The sequence below is a fragment of the Pipistrellus kuhlii genome, unplaced genomic scaffold (assembly GCF_014108245.1).
Source record: "Pipistrellus kuhlii isolate mPipKuh1 unplaced genomic scaffold, mPipKuh1.p scaffold_m20_p_12, whole genome shotgun sequence".
In the NCBI taxonomy this organism is placed as follows: domain Eukaryota; kingdom Metazoa; phylum Chordata; class Mammalia; order Chiroptera; family Vespertilionidae; genus Pipistrellus; species Pipistrellus kuhlii.
The window spans coordinates 42,556,594-42,571,644 of NW_023425427.1; the positions used below are offsets into that span (position 1 = coordinate 42,556,594).

At 44.0% G+C, this 15,051-nt stretch overlaps 1 long non-coding RNA gene across 1 annotated transcript; it reads left to right on the plus strand.

Moving 5' to 3' along the window:
- The first annotated feature begins 3,616 nt into the window (after positions 1–3,616).
- LOC123652152 lies at positions 3,617–10,245 on the plus strand. The gene is made up of 3 exons (XR_006741317.1): positions 3,617–3,808; positions 4,711–4,845; positions 9,543–10,245. It is a non-coding gene; the product is annotated as an uncharacterized LOC123652152 (long non-coding RNA).
- Positions 10,246–15,051: the final 4,806 nt, after the last annotated feature.

A 15,051-nucleotide genomic window follows, 5' to 3' on the forward strand; every position in this document is an offset into this window, starting at 1 on the left:
GGGTTTCTGCCTCACTAAGTCAAGCTTGGGGTCACCTCTCCAGAGTTGGAGGCTGGATTTTAGAAGGTGCCTCGGGCCTTGGTGGTGAGCCTTGCTCTGTCTTTCTTACCATTTTCCAAATCAATCAGCATGCATCTTCCCATTTCACAGATGCGGAGACCGCAGGGGCAAAAAAGGGACTTGGCTTATTCAGCGTCCCACAGTGGGCAGAGAGTAAAGTCTGCACCAGACCCCACATTTCTTTTTCTTTTTTAATTTCATTTTAGAGAGAGAGGGGAAGGGATGGGGAGAGAGAAACATCCACAAGAGAGACAGAGAGAGAGAGACATCAATCTGCTGCCTTCTGCATGCCCCCTCCTGGGGATCGAACCTCACAGAGAGCCCACAGCCCAGGACGCGAGCCCTAACCCTGAATCGAACCAGTGGGACCTCGCAATGCATGGGACCATGCTCCCTCCACCCACGAGGCCAGACCCCCAATTTCTTGACGTGAAGCCCCTTTGCGCCGTGTTGAGGATGGTACGGAAGCTAATAATAACACACTGCTCAGGAAGCATCATCTATACATCAGACCATGTGCCAGACACCGCACACAAGTCATCATCACAGCAACTCAAAGGAACATCATTAGTCCAAGTAAGAACAAAAACTAAAACTATGAACATAATATCTGTATAAATCAGAATACTTCAAATAATACCGAAGGGCCAACTCTGCCATCTCTCCCAGACCACGCTGATGATTTTTGTCCGGTTAGTAGCTCTCCCCATCACGGATACACAGATGTGACAGATGCCTTATGAACGAGGAGAGGGAGGCTCATGATCAAGATATCCAGCAGTGGCTGCTGACGCCAGGCTCAGGGCTTCCATCATTCCACGTTAGCTAAGCCGAGTGGGGAGAACAAGGCGTGAGCGAGGCCACAGATAAAATGAAGGGTCAGGTCCGAGTTTACCTCACCCCTCCCTTTCCTCCCCACCCACCCCTTCTGTGCTCCGGCTATAGCTATGGCTTTTCAGGACCTGAGCCCACAGGTCCCCTCCACGAAGATAACCTGATGACCACTGGCGATGACTGCATTCCTTTCAGGCCTCCGTGCCAAGGGGACAAGCGGCTCTCCTCAGGCCGCTGTCACCCAAGTAATGTCACTCCAGTACTGCCACACCCTCCCCCATTCGGCCCCCGCCCTGGACTAGCTCTGGGACTGGGGTAAACCTCTTAAGCATTCCCTGCCTATCCCTCAGCATTGTTGGGGAGCTCAAAGGAGAGACAGGAAAAGGAATCCCTGTCCCGTTTGGGGTGGACAGTCCCAGGTGTGGCTGAGAGATGCTTGAGCCTGTCTCTTTGGGTAAGTGCCAAGCACCCAAGGCTGGCCTGGGACTGCTGCAGAGCAGGCAGGGGAGGGTGAGGGTGTGTGCTGGGCAACATGCGTTTGTTTATCTTGTGTTCTAGTGGAAAGGGAAGGGGTGTTAGGAGACAGATGTGATCATTCTTCCAAGAAGTTTGTCCTGTCCTAGAGGCTCCTTCATTCTGGAAGAATCTTTAGAAACCCCCTGAGTTGAGGGGACTCCAAGTGAGAGCAAATAATGGGCAGGGGGCCATGAGCTCCCAGGCTGTGCAGAAGGCTGGTGTGACTGAAAAATACGTCTCGACACTTGAGCGACACCCTGTGAAACGCACAAATCTTCGATGGTACCGGGGAAGAACCCGAGCCTCGGAGAGGAAGAAGGAAACGGATTTTCAATGAATGAAGGGGGCTGTGTTCCAGAGAAAACCAGTGACAAGGAGGGAAGGTCAGGCTTTCTTGGAGGCCCAACCAGGCTGCAGAGCCTGCCTTCCATGCCTGCGTCAGCACAAAGGATGCTGCGCCCCCTGGTGTCCGCCTGGCAGCCGGCGCCAGCTCCCTGCCGGCCTGGAACCCCAGGCCGGGCAGACACAGGGACCAGCTGTAAAGGTCCTGGCAGGAGAGCCGCCTTTTCTTCTGTTTGCTAAGGGAGTGGAAGTCGAAAGAGCCTTCGCTTTCCTCAACGCTGGAATCTGAATAGTGACTCTGATGTAGAGAGAGGAGGGTTTTGTTCTCGAATGCACTTCAGGCAGAAGGGACAATGCCTGTTTAGCCTGAAAGCAACATCCTGCATTTTAGGTAGCACACACGGGTGTGGGGCGAGTCATTGAACATTTTAGAATCTCACTTTCCAGGTATTAAAACCAAAGGGGCGAGAGTAAGATGTTTGTAGCTCTTTTCCAGTCTCTCCTAGTGAGATTTATTGGATAGCGTGTTACACTACTTTCCTAGAGCCTTGCAAATTTGACCTTTTTAAAAATTTCTATGAAGGTGCACATGTCATGTTTCAGCATCATGAGTTCCTGGTCCTGAGAAAAGGTGTTTTTTTGTTTGTTTGTGTGTGTGTGTGTGTGTGTGTGTCCCTCTTCCTTTTAAAAATGCAAACTATGCCTCCTTTTAGCACCGTAGCCATCCCCTCTGCCTTTTGTGGGGCCTCCTACAAAAAGCAGCAGAGTGAGCAGGCCTTCCGATGCTGCTGTTTCCTTTCAAAATAAAGCACGAACGTGTTGCGCTGGAAATTAGGCTCCTAGTGTGTTCCCTGTGGTAGGTGTGAATGTCTGCTTCCATAGTTCCAGGCACAAGACCAAAACCTTCCCCAGAATGAGCAGAGTTTTCAGCTACAGTCTAGCTCAGGTTTCCACCGATAGGTACACTGGCCAATCTGGGAGTAGGCTCTGTCCAATGGGGCTGTGTGGTTGGTTGGGTTCCACTGACATTTCAGGCTGTTCCTGGTATGGTCAGGTGATTTGCAGTAGAAACAGCCCCAGGGAAAAAGGATGGTGTCTTTGAGAGTTCATGCTCCTTAACCCTGCATGGTTAAGCTCTGAGATGAGGCGTCAGCTGTATCTCGTGGCAACATATCCTTCCTTATCTTGGTGCATTTTGCTTTTTTGTTTCTTTAAGAAACTGATGCAATCCTGCAAAGGATTACTGGAGGAGCAACCTTAGTTTTGTGGATGTGGAGGGAGTAGGCAGCCATTGCCCTGCAACAGAGAGTGCCAGCATTTGATGTGCTGTGTGGGAGGAGCAGGCCCTCTGCATGAGAGAGGTGAGCTGGGAGGAAAACCAGCAGCACAAACAAGAGGACCCCTGGCAGCTGTGGAGAATGGGGTTAGTGCAGTGGCTGGGAGCGCTGTGCTTCCTCTGGAGGGGACCAGCCATGTTCTGGCTTGGGATGGTTGCATCTGTACTGAACATATACAGACTTTTTGTGCTTGTCATTCATTATTCCCTAAACAATAGCATAACAACTATTGACATGACATTGACATTATTTTGGGAATTATAAGTAATCCAGAGATGATTTAAAGTAGGTGGGAGGATGTACCATATGCTATGCCATTTTATAAAAGAGGCTTGAGCATCTTTGGATTTGATATAGGGGGCAGGGATTCCGGAACCCATCCTCCACGCATACCGAGAGCCGGCCGTACTATTTGGTTTATTGCTCTGCTGTTGCCATCTTGACATTCTTGAGATTTTTAAGAAGGGCCCTTCATTTTTTTTGTTGCACTAAGGGCCCCACAAACTATGTAGCTTGTTGAACAATTAATATAATTTTTGGTCCTTGTTGACAATTAATGTAATTTTTAAATAATGTTCAAGTTAAGAGTTTGGCAGCTGAAACAAAATATGCCCGAGGCTGGACACTCATAGAAACCTCTTGTCACTAACTGGATGGAGACCTCCCATTCCCTGAGAACTCATGGGGAGGAATCTATGGAGCCTGGAGGCATTGTGGAGGTGAGAGAAAAGCTATTCCCCATGGGTGACTCCCTGAGACTCTGCAGGACCCGGGGTGGCCCTGACCAGGGTTCTTTCCTCTCTCGGGGGTGGGCCATGAGACCCTCACAATAAGAATATGTTGAGGAGAGGCCCAGCAAGAGGAGCTGAGTGTTTGGTTTGGGGCGAAGGGCTGGGTTGGGCCCCCGCAAATGATTGATGCTGGAAGTTCTCCCAGACTCATCCATCCAGACACTGAGCTGAGCCTTGGGAAACTGGATCTGAATCTGTATTGCCCAGTATGGCCATCAAGACCCTGTGGGCCAGTGCAGCCCCAGGTACAGCAACACAGAGACGTAGCAAGCAAGCAGTCGCAGTGCGAGGGGACTGTGAACAGGACTCTTTCTCCTTAGGCTGAGCCAGTCCCAGGATTCTTGAGGGGTTTTCAGTTGCACTGGGCTAGGAGGGCCAAGCTGCCTGGCCAGCCTGCTTCCAGGCAGACTGGACCGTTAACTGTAAGTAAATGATATACTTTTTCATAGAACATGCCATGCCAGTTGATTCCAAAGCTTTGGGAGAGGAAGTTTGGCCCCTGGTGAAAGGAAGGCCAGTCCTTGATGGAGCAGAGTCGTGGGGGATGTTATGAAGAGATCTTGTTTTTAAGGCTATGCACTGATTTATAGAACCTCACTGCAAATATTATAGCGGAATGTTTGGTCAGGAGGCCTGCTTTCTTAAGTTCTATTTCTGCCCAGGACTGGCTAGCCAGGGACTGTAAATTTTAAAAGAAGTCATTTCTTATACACATTTATGCAAACTCCCTCAGGGGGAAGGACTGAAAAACTGTTTGAGACAGTCTGAATTTCTTGGAAGAAAGTTGCTCTATAGAGCTATATATTTTTTTTTCTTTCTTTTTGTCACAGGTCTGCAGGACACAGGGAAGAACTCTCCCATCATGCAAGGGAGAAAATGCAATGCTCTACTGGCCTCTGTCAGGGAAGCTAACATTTCCCCCTCTCCCGTGCAAGTTTTCCAAACCACAGGATTCTGATTTCCAGGTCAGAGAATAAGGCCTTACTTTTGTTATTCTTTATACTTTGGCTGGGAAGAATCCCCCAGGGAGCATGCGAGGAACTGATTATGGTGAGCCTGTTTGAGGCGAGGCCAGGACTCGGGCACAACCCCTGGTGTGCAATCACCTGCTCAGTGATCTGTGGGCCTTAAGTCAGCTCCTATGGTCTACTGACCAGCACCACCACCCTCCCCAACCCCGGGGCTGGTGAGCAGAACTTCTCCTCTGGGTTTAGCCAATCCCAGGATTCTTAAGGGATTGGGTTCGTGAGTTCAATAGTTAAGAGGATTCAAATCTAAACTTGGCATTTCTGATTTAATTCCTAAGTGATGGTTGCCTTAAGCAAGAGGGAAATAATAAGAAACCTTGCTAAACATTTAAACTTAAAAGACCATTGGTTTAAGAGAAATGAAAACTATGTCCGTGAGAGTTCATAGCAGCATTAGATTCAAAATAGCCCCAAAGGGAAAACAATTCAAATGTCCACCAACTAATGAATGAAGAGAATGTGGTATATTTATACAATGAAATACTACTTGACAATAAAAAGGAATGAAATACTCATGCATGTGACAACACCAAAGAACCTTAAAACACTATGCTAAGTGAAAGAAGCTAGTCACAAAGGAACACATATTATAGGATTCCATTTATATGAATTCCTAGACTAGGCAAATCTATAGAGACAGAAAATAGACCAATGGCTGCGGAGGGCAGGGAGTCAGAGGGCGGGCATTGGAAGGCGATGGTACAGTGATGAACACATTCTACAGCTAATTGTGGTGAAGGTTGAACAACTCTGTGAATGTACCAAAGCCACTGGATTTTGTGCTTTAAATGGGTGAATTGAATAGTGTGCAAATTAAAATTTTTTTTTTAAAGATACTTTGAAAATGAGCATTGCTTTATGTCTCTTTTTTTCTGCAACTCACCACCTTGGGATCCATGTGCTCAGACTTACAAACAGATATGATGAGCTAAGTAAAACGGGAATGTGGAAAATTGTGATTTCCCCCGCAGATGGAAAGAGTGACTTGCAGGTCGGTTCCCAGCCACAATACTTGTACCTGTAACTGTTTTGAACTTTGCTGAAAAAATTTGCCTTAGGCTCAAGTCATTAAAATATGTTTAGACAACGATACATAAGTGGCTTTGTTGTTTCTGTCTTCTCATATTCCTTTCCGCTTCCTTAAGTAATAGCACCCCAATTTTCTCTATAGAAACCACCCACCTTCTTTTCAGTTCATGTGGTTTGAATATTGTTGACCCTTTCTCTGCCTCAGGCTCTGTGACTCAGGCCTGGTCAATCAGCACATTCTATTAAGTAGCATGTTGGAGCTGGCTCATACCAGCTCATCCGAAGCAACTCGTAAATTTTTTAGGAATTTGGTGAGCCGGTTGTTAAATATAATCGTTATTAAAAGTTAGATTACATGAACTTATAATTAAATGAATTATATTTAAAACAAAGTTAATAGGCCCTCAACATTCATTGCTTTCCTATTCACTTGAATAGGTTTTACTGTTTGTGATCTGTGCTCTGGAGTTTCCTTACACCTATTGGACGTACAGTATAAGGATAGAAGTACTGTATCAGGATGTGCTACTGTGTATCTCCTCCAACTTCAGGTTCAGAGACTTCCCAGGGGCAGGTGGACGTTAGCCACGGTGACGTATTAAACTACAGAATTAGGCAAATACTATATATACATCAGGGCTTCCCTTTTTTGTCAGGAGACAAACATGTACCAGCTTGAGGCGGTCCCCAGAAGCCATGTTTGTGTCCTGATCCCTGGAATTTGTGACTATACCTTATTTGGAAAAAGTGCCTTAGCTGCTGGAATTAAGTTAAAGATCTTGAGATGAGATCATCCCGGATTATCCCTGTGACTTTATGATATGAGGCAGAGAGAGACAGAGATTTGACACAGACACAGAGGAGGCGCACAGATAAGAGGAGGAGGCAACGTGATCACCTACCTAGGCAGAGATTGGATTGATGTGGCCACAAGTCAAGGAATGCCTGGAGTTATCAGGAGTTGGAACTAAATCTCCCCCAGGGTCTGTGAAGGGAGCATAGGCCTGGTGACACCTTGATTTCGGATAACTGGCCTTCAGAAGTTGTGAAAGAATAGGTGTATCTCTTTTAAGCCACCTAGTCTGTGGTAATTTGTTATGGTAGCCATGGGAAACTAATATACCTGCATACCATTGCAGCATAACACCATGGTTCAGGGATGGCCACGTGATCAGAGCTAGGGCAATGAAGTTTAGTTTCTACTGTAAAAGAAGCACTCTCAGACTGGAGGACTGCTGAGTGGTTCCATGTTGGTGACTATACTTGCCCACAAATGCAAACAGTGCAGAAAGTGGTCAAGTTGGTGTGTGTGTGTGTGTGTGTGTGTGTGTGTGTGTGAGAGAGAGAGAGAGAGAGAGAGAGAGAGAGAGAGAGAGAGAGAGAGAGAAAGAGAGAGAGAGAGAGAGGCATTCTAGACAACGTTGTTTGAGAAGCTGAATCTATTCTACCACTTGGAATTTTTATTATAGGAACAAATGACTTTTCATTTTAAACCAAGTTCCTAACCAAAACAGACACGTTGATTTTCAGAGAACATTTGAAAGCGCTTATTTGCACAGGCAGGGTTGTTGATATATACAAGTGCTATAATTTGATCAGTTACCATTTAAAAAATATATTTTATTGATTTTTCACAGAGAGGAAGGGAGAGGAATAGAGATCTAGAAACATTGATGAGAGAGATACATCGACCAGCTACCTCCTGCACACCCCCCACCGGGGATGTACCTGCAACCAATGTACATGTCCTTGACTGGAATCGAACCTGGGACCCTTCAGTCTGCAGACCAACGCTCTATCCACTGAGCCAAACCAGTTTCGGCTCAGTTACCATTTTGATCAGGCATAACTGACAACCAGGGAAATAGAAATCAAACAGTGAAGAATCTGGGATCTACCCAAATGCAATCACGTTTGTTTGTTTCACATACACTTACTGAACCCGATCACGTCTAAAGCACTCTGTTTAGGATGGATACCCATCCATTGAAGAACTTAGGATGAATTTGCCAGTAAGGTGTCTAATATAGCATATATCACTGAGATCACCATTAGTGCTAACTTTTTATTATTTAGTTCATATTCTTCTGGACTGTATTAAATTCATTTAATTTCACTATTTTTTTCCCTAGGGTGAATGTGTTTAATGTGCAATCAAAATATTTTAACTTTTTTTTATGAGATTACATTTAAATCTCATAAAAAAAATCATAAAAAATTTTTTTGTCAAATTGGATATTTTGAGTTGGGAAGATATCCTCAAAGTGCTTTTCAATGACGTTGTACCTTTGGTAATTTTGTACCTTTCAAGAATTTTTATTTCCCATTACCTTCCGCAATTTTTGAGTAGAGACTGGCATACTTTTGAAAGGAACTTGTCACAGAAAATCCCAGGGAGAGACATACTGTATTGAACCCATTTTAATATAAAAGAAAAATCTTTTTTACCTTCAGCATTTCTATCTTTAAACATTTTTCCACTTCAAGAGGTTTAAAATTAATTTTGTTCTCCATAATCCTATTTCTTTCCGCTACTTTCCAATACCTTTGTTTTTTGATGAGCACATTTTGGATGAATTCCCAGTCAACTTTTAAAATCTAATTAAACTCAGCTAAGTTTAACTCAGATCGCATTTAGAGTCAATTTCTTGATAGTTGAATAACCAGGGGCCTGCCTTGGGGATTCTTAAAACAAATGGTTCCTGAGGGTTGCTTGTTGCTGAACGTCCCTTTACTAGCACTGATGTCAGCAGCATCAATAAACTAATGCCTGCATGTCATGACTTAAAATAGCAATGATCTTTCAAATGCAAATATCCAAAGACTATATTATTTGCTAGCACTTTTATATTTGCTAGTAGCATTAATTATCGAAAGGAATTGTTTTGAGTATTTTCAAGGCCATTCCTCCCATAAATCATTAAACACATAAAGAACAAGAAAGCAAACTACACACACACACACACACACACACACGCACGGCCTTAGGAAATAAGAGATTTCACTAAGGAGGGATAGCATACATTAATCAATCAATAACAATTCAGGCCTAGAACAAGCCTCCTCTCTTTGCTACAAAAAAAAGTAGCCACCAAAATCTTTTGGGAGATTAGGATCATTATCAATATGGCCTTAAAGGAAAACATGAGAAAATAAAAACTGTTTTTATATCCCCTATAGGAAGCCTAAAATAAAAATTGGGAGCATATCAAGTTTACCAAAAACAGAGGAAAACAGACTAACATAAGCTTTAGGAGACCACTTTCTTTCCATGAACAAAGGCAGCTTTCAAATGTTGCTCACTCTTGATAACGCTGGCTCAAGAGAATCCAAGTAAGTTTGCTTTTTCCCTCAAGCTAAAAAGAAACTTACCATCAAAGTTAAATATAAGGAACCAGAAAAAATCAGTGATTTGTTCCTTGATGGAAAATTTGTGCCAGAGATATGAGTTTCGGGGTGTGTTTTTTCTTATACTAAATTATTTTCTTCATGTGGAAAACTGATAGAAATCTAGGTGAATGGATATAATTAAGTCGTTTTGTGGCTCCAACTCTAAATTAATTTTTTTTTCTCATCAAACATCTCAACATTTGCCCGGGAACCAGAGGAGAGGAACAGCTTTTTAAGAGTGAGGCCCTCAAACCTTTCCAGGCTGCCTGGACAAAGGTTTGGAATGACTACAATAGTGAACCATCCTGCCTTGGACCCGAATCTAGATTGATGACCTAATACATCTCTGCCTGCCATAGCTTTATGAGCATCAAGAACTGGGCGCTTGCCACTATCAACAAACAGAGCTTCCCCAGAGCTTAGCCATCCACAGAAACTCAAGTATCCCCCCAAGCACCGCTCACACAGCCTCCCCGGGCTCGCCGCGCTTCCTCTAGCTTTCACCACATGTGACATGGAAACTCCTCTTTGCCAGGATCACTCTTAAAGGAAAGGAAGTATGCCCGTTCCTCTCCGGTGTCATCTTGGTTTTTTAACAGAGCGATCACTGAGAAGCTAAGGCAGCTTAGTCTCAGCATCCTCCTTCTCCAGGGCCCCTCATTTTGTATTTGTACCTTTGCATTCTTTTTTTGTCAAAAAGAATCCCCTCAGTTGTAGAAGCTATAGACCATCCCCTCCACGCTCCGCTCCCCCAAATTGGGATCTGCTCTTCAACCCAAGAGAACTGACACTAAGTCTTATCTTGATGACAGTGTAAAAATTGAACACAAACTCTTTCTCGTCTTTTATGGACATCACCTACCCCTGGCCTGTCACCAGGAAGGATGAGATCTCTTAGTTTGAGCCTCTGGTCCTCAGATGTCCTCTCACCTAGAGCAGTGTTTCCAAAACCAGCCACACTTGAAGTGTCTTCTCTTTAGCTCATCCCTGGAAGACCATCCTACAGAGGACTAATTATTACAACGGCTCATAAACTCTATGAGCCGTTGTAATAATTACAACGGAAGTATCTCCATGCCTGGTCAAGTGGTATCACTGTTCCAATGTCAGTTCGGCTTTGTTTTCCAATAATTGATTTGGACTAGACTTCTATACCTTTTCGAACAGGGCTCTTGAGGGACCAAGCCACAAAAACATTTATTCTTTTTCTTATTAGGAAAGTATCGTGTGTGTGTGTGTGTGTGTGTGTGTGTAAAACATATCTTGAAACCTTATAATAATATGTAGCATAGAAAGTGAAAATCTTCCATAATCTCACACAGCTGAGAAAACTAGTTAACTTATTTTCAGAGCGTATATTAAAATTTCATTTATTATTTTACAAAAATAAGATTATACCCTCCACTTTGAAGAGTGCTATATTTATACCACTTCACAGTACGTCTTAGACATCTTTCCATGCCTGCCTGTAAAGAGTAATCTTTTTAGTCTTTTTTTTTTTTTTTAATGGTTCCATGGTATTGTACTATATGCCCGACATACTTTCCTTAACCAATTGCTGTTAATGCACGTTTGGGTTCTTTCCAATTTTCCCTGTAACAAATATTCTTGCATCGTTTTACACTTACATCTTTGAGCAGTTGTAGGAGTATTTCTCTATGATGAATTCCCAGAAGGTGAATTATTATTGGGTCAGAGGGTATGAGCATTTCATTTTTAATAGCTATTGCCAAATTGCTCTCCGATAATTTTATACCGATTTACACCCACAACCACACTGCAAGAAGGAGCCTGTCTCCCTTCCCCCCACTCCCTTCCCCCTCCCCCTTCCCCCTCCCTTAGCAACACTAAAACCATGCAATTTGGGGATGTCTGATGTGAGTTAGGAGTTAAGAGGTTCAGCCTGTGGGTTTTTTTTCCCTTTGTGAACAGCTAACAAAGAGATCAAAAAGTCTCCCCCTTTCCTTGATGAACCCCCTGCTCTGAGCAAGCCAATACCCAGACAGACAACTAGCTAATGTGAGAGGCGGAAAATTCTAACACCTACTGCTTGTGTCTAGCTGAATTTATTACAGACAATTTGTCCGTGAATGTGTAAGCAAATGTGTTAGTTATAGTATACTTAACAATAACTACTAAAGAAATATAAGTGGGTTCAGACTTTCGCACTGCTATTTCAATGTAAACAACACGTTTAGTAGTACAGCGTGAGAATGTTTACATCTGTACAATAGTTTGATTTCATCCCTATGTTTATTGGAGCAAAGTAATCTGGGGGGAAAAAATCTATTCTTTAAAGAGATGTAAAGAGTGACTTTGAATCAGCCCATGAAAGAAGAGCAAGGTTTGCCAAAAACCAGTCTTCGGGAGCTCATTTTGGGGGGTTACTATGGCTCATATTTCCTGAATTAGGAGCACTCAGCATTAAACTGGGGAAATTTTCAGGAGTTATCCAGTCAAAAGATTTGGAAACTCTACGCCACAAAGCCTTAGAGTTGCTTCAGAGAAACAGAAGAGGTTGGTAGAGGAGGAAAGTAGCCTGGGGTTCAAGGTTCTCGGTATTCCAACCCTAATCCCACCCTAAGAGGCCCACTTTGGTTAGGTCACATATTGTGTTATCTGGAGCAAGGTGATCTCTGATTTTCCTCACCTGTAAAGTAGACATGATAACACTGCCTGTTTAAGAGTAATGAAGTTATAATTAAATAATACCACCCACGTCAAGTGCTTAGTCCAGCGCCAGGCAAATCCCAAGGACTTAATCCATGTTTGCTATTTTATTATCTAACATGTTCCTTTAAAACAGGATTCTCCTTCTCATAAGTACATGCAAAAACCACTTAGTTGTTTTTTGTCTCCTGTAAAATATGGTGATTGTTTCAGATGGAGTGGTTTTATATGTATTTCTTGATTCCCAATCAAATGGTCATTTTCATTCTCAAACCCCAGGCCAAAACAGCTGGGATCTCTTAGGATCCTGTGGCTGCCCACACACCAGGAAGTGCCACCCGCCAGCAACTTGGCCAAGACCAGAGCCACTCTATCTGTCCTCTGGCTGATTTATGGCAGAAATATGACCATGCAAAGAAAAGTGTCCCCTGCCCTGTGGGAGAAGGCCCCTGTAGGTTCATCCCAAGAATGAACATGAAAGTTAACAAAATGTTAGGAATCGTACCTAGTTGCCATCTTTCCTGTGATGATAAGGGCAGCTAAAATGAATTTAGAAATAGAACACTTAAAACTCTCTACAACTGGCTGAATTTTCTCTTCTTGGCCGGACATTTTTAAGAGGAAGAATTCATCCAACAAACATACACTCTTATCAATCCTTTTCTTAGAAAAGCTTGTTTTCCTGTAGGGGCAGTTTGCAAGTTTTCCTAATGAATCACAGACATGAGGCGGGAGTGGGGAGAGCTTCAAGCCTTTTCCTTCTTGAATGGTTTAAACTTGAGACCAAAGACCCAGGAGGAGAAGCAAAACCTTCCAAACTGTGTGCATGTTTCCTACCCGAGAACTCCTTCCATGCCAGTCACTTCTGCTGCCTGAGAGCCAGACGTGGGTCTGGGGAGGGGCTTCTCTGTGTCAGGCCATTTGGGGGCTGTAGTAGACGTAGGAACAAGCAGACATAAAAGCTGTAGAATTAAGGGTTGAAAACAGCACTTAATGAAACCCCGCCCTCCAGACGCTCTTGATCAAAGTCTCCGCTTGCACTAAGACAATCGATCTACAGTTGCATACATAAAATGTTGGCAACACTCTGTCCTCGTGGCTTTCAACAGAGGTTTCAGGCCTCTGAAACTGGGCACGGTCCCAGAATTGAGACCCAGTTCATGACGCATACCAGAAGACACACCACCACAGCTGAGGCCCGTGCAACCACTTTCTTTTAACCTCGAGTCTGTGAAAAATTACTTTCCAAAAACATAAGTGAAACCCGATGTCTTCTCCGGGTGGTTATTTTTGCGCCTATGAAGTCAATAAAACTCTCCAGATTTATTAGACAGCCCTGCTGCGGAAGACAAGACCACTTCCTATTCCCCAGCAGAACCGTGTGCCTCTCCTTACTGTAACCTTCTGACCACAGACTTTAATTTCACTTTTTTCTTTTTCCCAGAAAAGTTGGTCAGAGCCCCATAGGTAAGTGAGTAGGCCTGCTTTCAAATCCCAATCTCTGGCACCAAGAGTGACCAACGGAACAATGCCAGGCTCCCCTGGCTTTTCTCCTCCTCCTCCTCCTCCTCCTCCTCCTCCTACTCCTCCTACTCCTCCTCCTCCTCCTCCTCCTTCTCCTCCTCCTTCTCCTTCTTTGTAAATATTTTATTGATTTTTTACAGAGAGGAAGGGAGAGGAATAGAGAGTTAGAAACATCGATGAGAGAGAAACATCCATCAGCTGCCTCCTGCACACCCCCTATTGGGTATGTGCCCGCAACCAAGGTACATGCCCTTAATTGGAATCGAACCTGGGACCCTTGAGTCTGCAGGCCGACACTCTATCCACTGAGCCAAACCAGTTAGGGTGGCTTTTCTTCTTTGTTTCTTATTTCAGAGGGACTCTCTTTTCTCCCCAGCAGAATCAGCAAGGAGTTTGGCTGTTTCTCCTTTCACCACCCTATCTATTAAATGGAACAACAACCAACAATTCCGCCTCCTGTGAGAGCCCCCAAACTGTGGATTGATGACCATGGTAATGACAATTGGATTCCATTTTATTTAACACAACAGTATTTGTTGAGCCTGACTACATATGCCAGGCTCTCCTGGGTAGAGAGATGCAGAGGATCATGTGCATTCTTTCTAGGAGCTTAGAGCTTACTGGGGGCAATAAACATGTTCACAAGTAAAAGTCATTGAGTGTGACAGATTATTAATAATCAGACTCTTGTGGGATATAAAGGCTCGAGCATGGAAAGGTAATGAAAGGCTCCTCAGAGGAGATCACCCTTGGGCTGTGTGTTTAGAGGTGAATAGAAGTTCATCAGGTGAACCTGAAGAAGGACAAGCCCAGCTGAGGGACCAGAGGTTCAGAGGTATGAAACAGCATGGCACGTTCAGAACCTGAGAGTCCTGTGCATTGGGAATGAAGGTCAAAACGTTGTAAGCCAAGTGTGTTCGCACATGAGGGTGGGTATATTTTTAGGTGATGGGGAAATGCTGAATAAATTAGTAGCTTGGAGGAATTGTAGATGATCAGGAGAGGGGGTGGTGAGTGGCTGAGTGCTCTACAGCAGAGAAATTAGGAGACCCTGGACTAGGCCAGTGTGGTAGCCATGGAGAGGGAGGTGTCGGGTGATAGCAAAGAAGACAGAGTAGTAGTGACAACAAAGAAGGTAGTACAGTGGTTAAGATTCCCACTCCAGAATGATTTTTAAGCAGTTGTATTCCATTACTGAAGGGTGAAAATGACCCCCAAATTGCATTTAATTCTAAGTTATTGGCTCACTAACATTTTTTTCTCCACCTACTTGCAAAAACGATTTGAGGTAGGAAAGCAATTCTGTAGCTAGAGCCAAGATTACCCTGCCTGACTGTGCAGCCTTGCCCATCTATGAACTGGCGAAGAGCATTTGTAGGACATCATCCTTGGTTCTGTCATTCAGAATATTATTTAAAGAAATTGATGCTGTCTTGAAGAGCTTGAGTTTTGATTATCCTCATGTTAAAATGCCACACATGTCAACTTAACTGGCACTTCCTTGGATGATAACTTCTAGCTCACTCACAT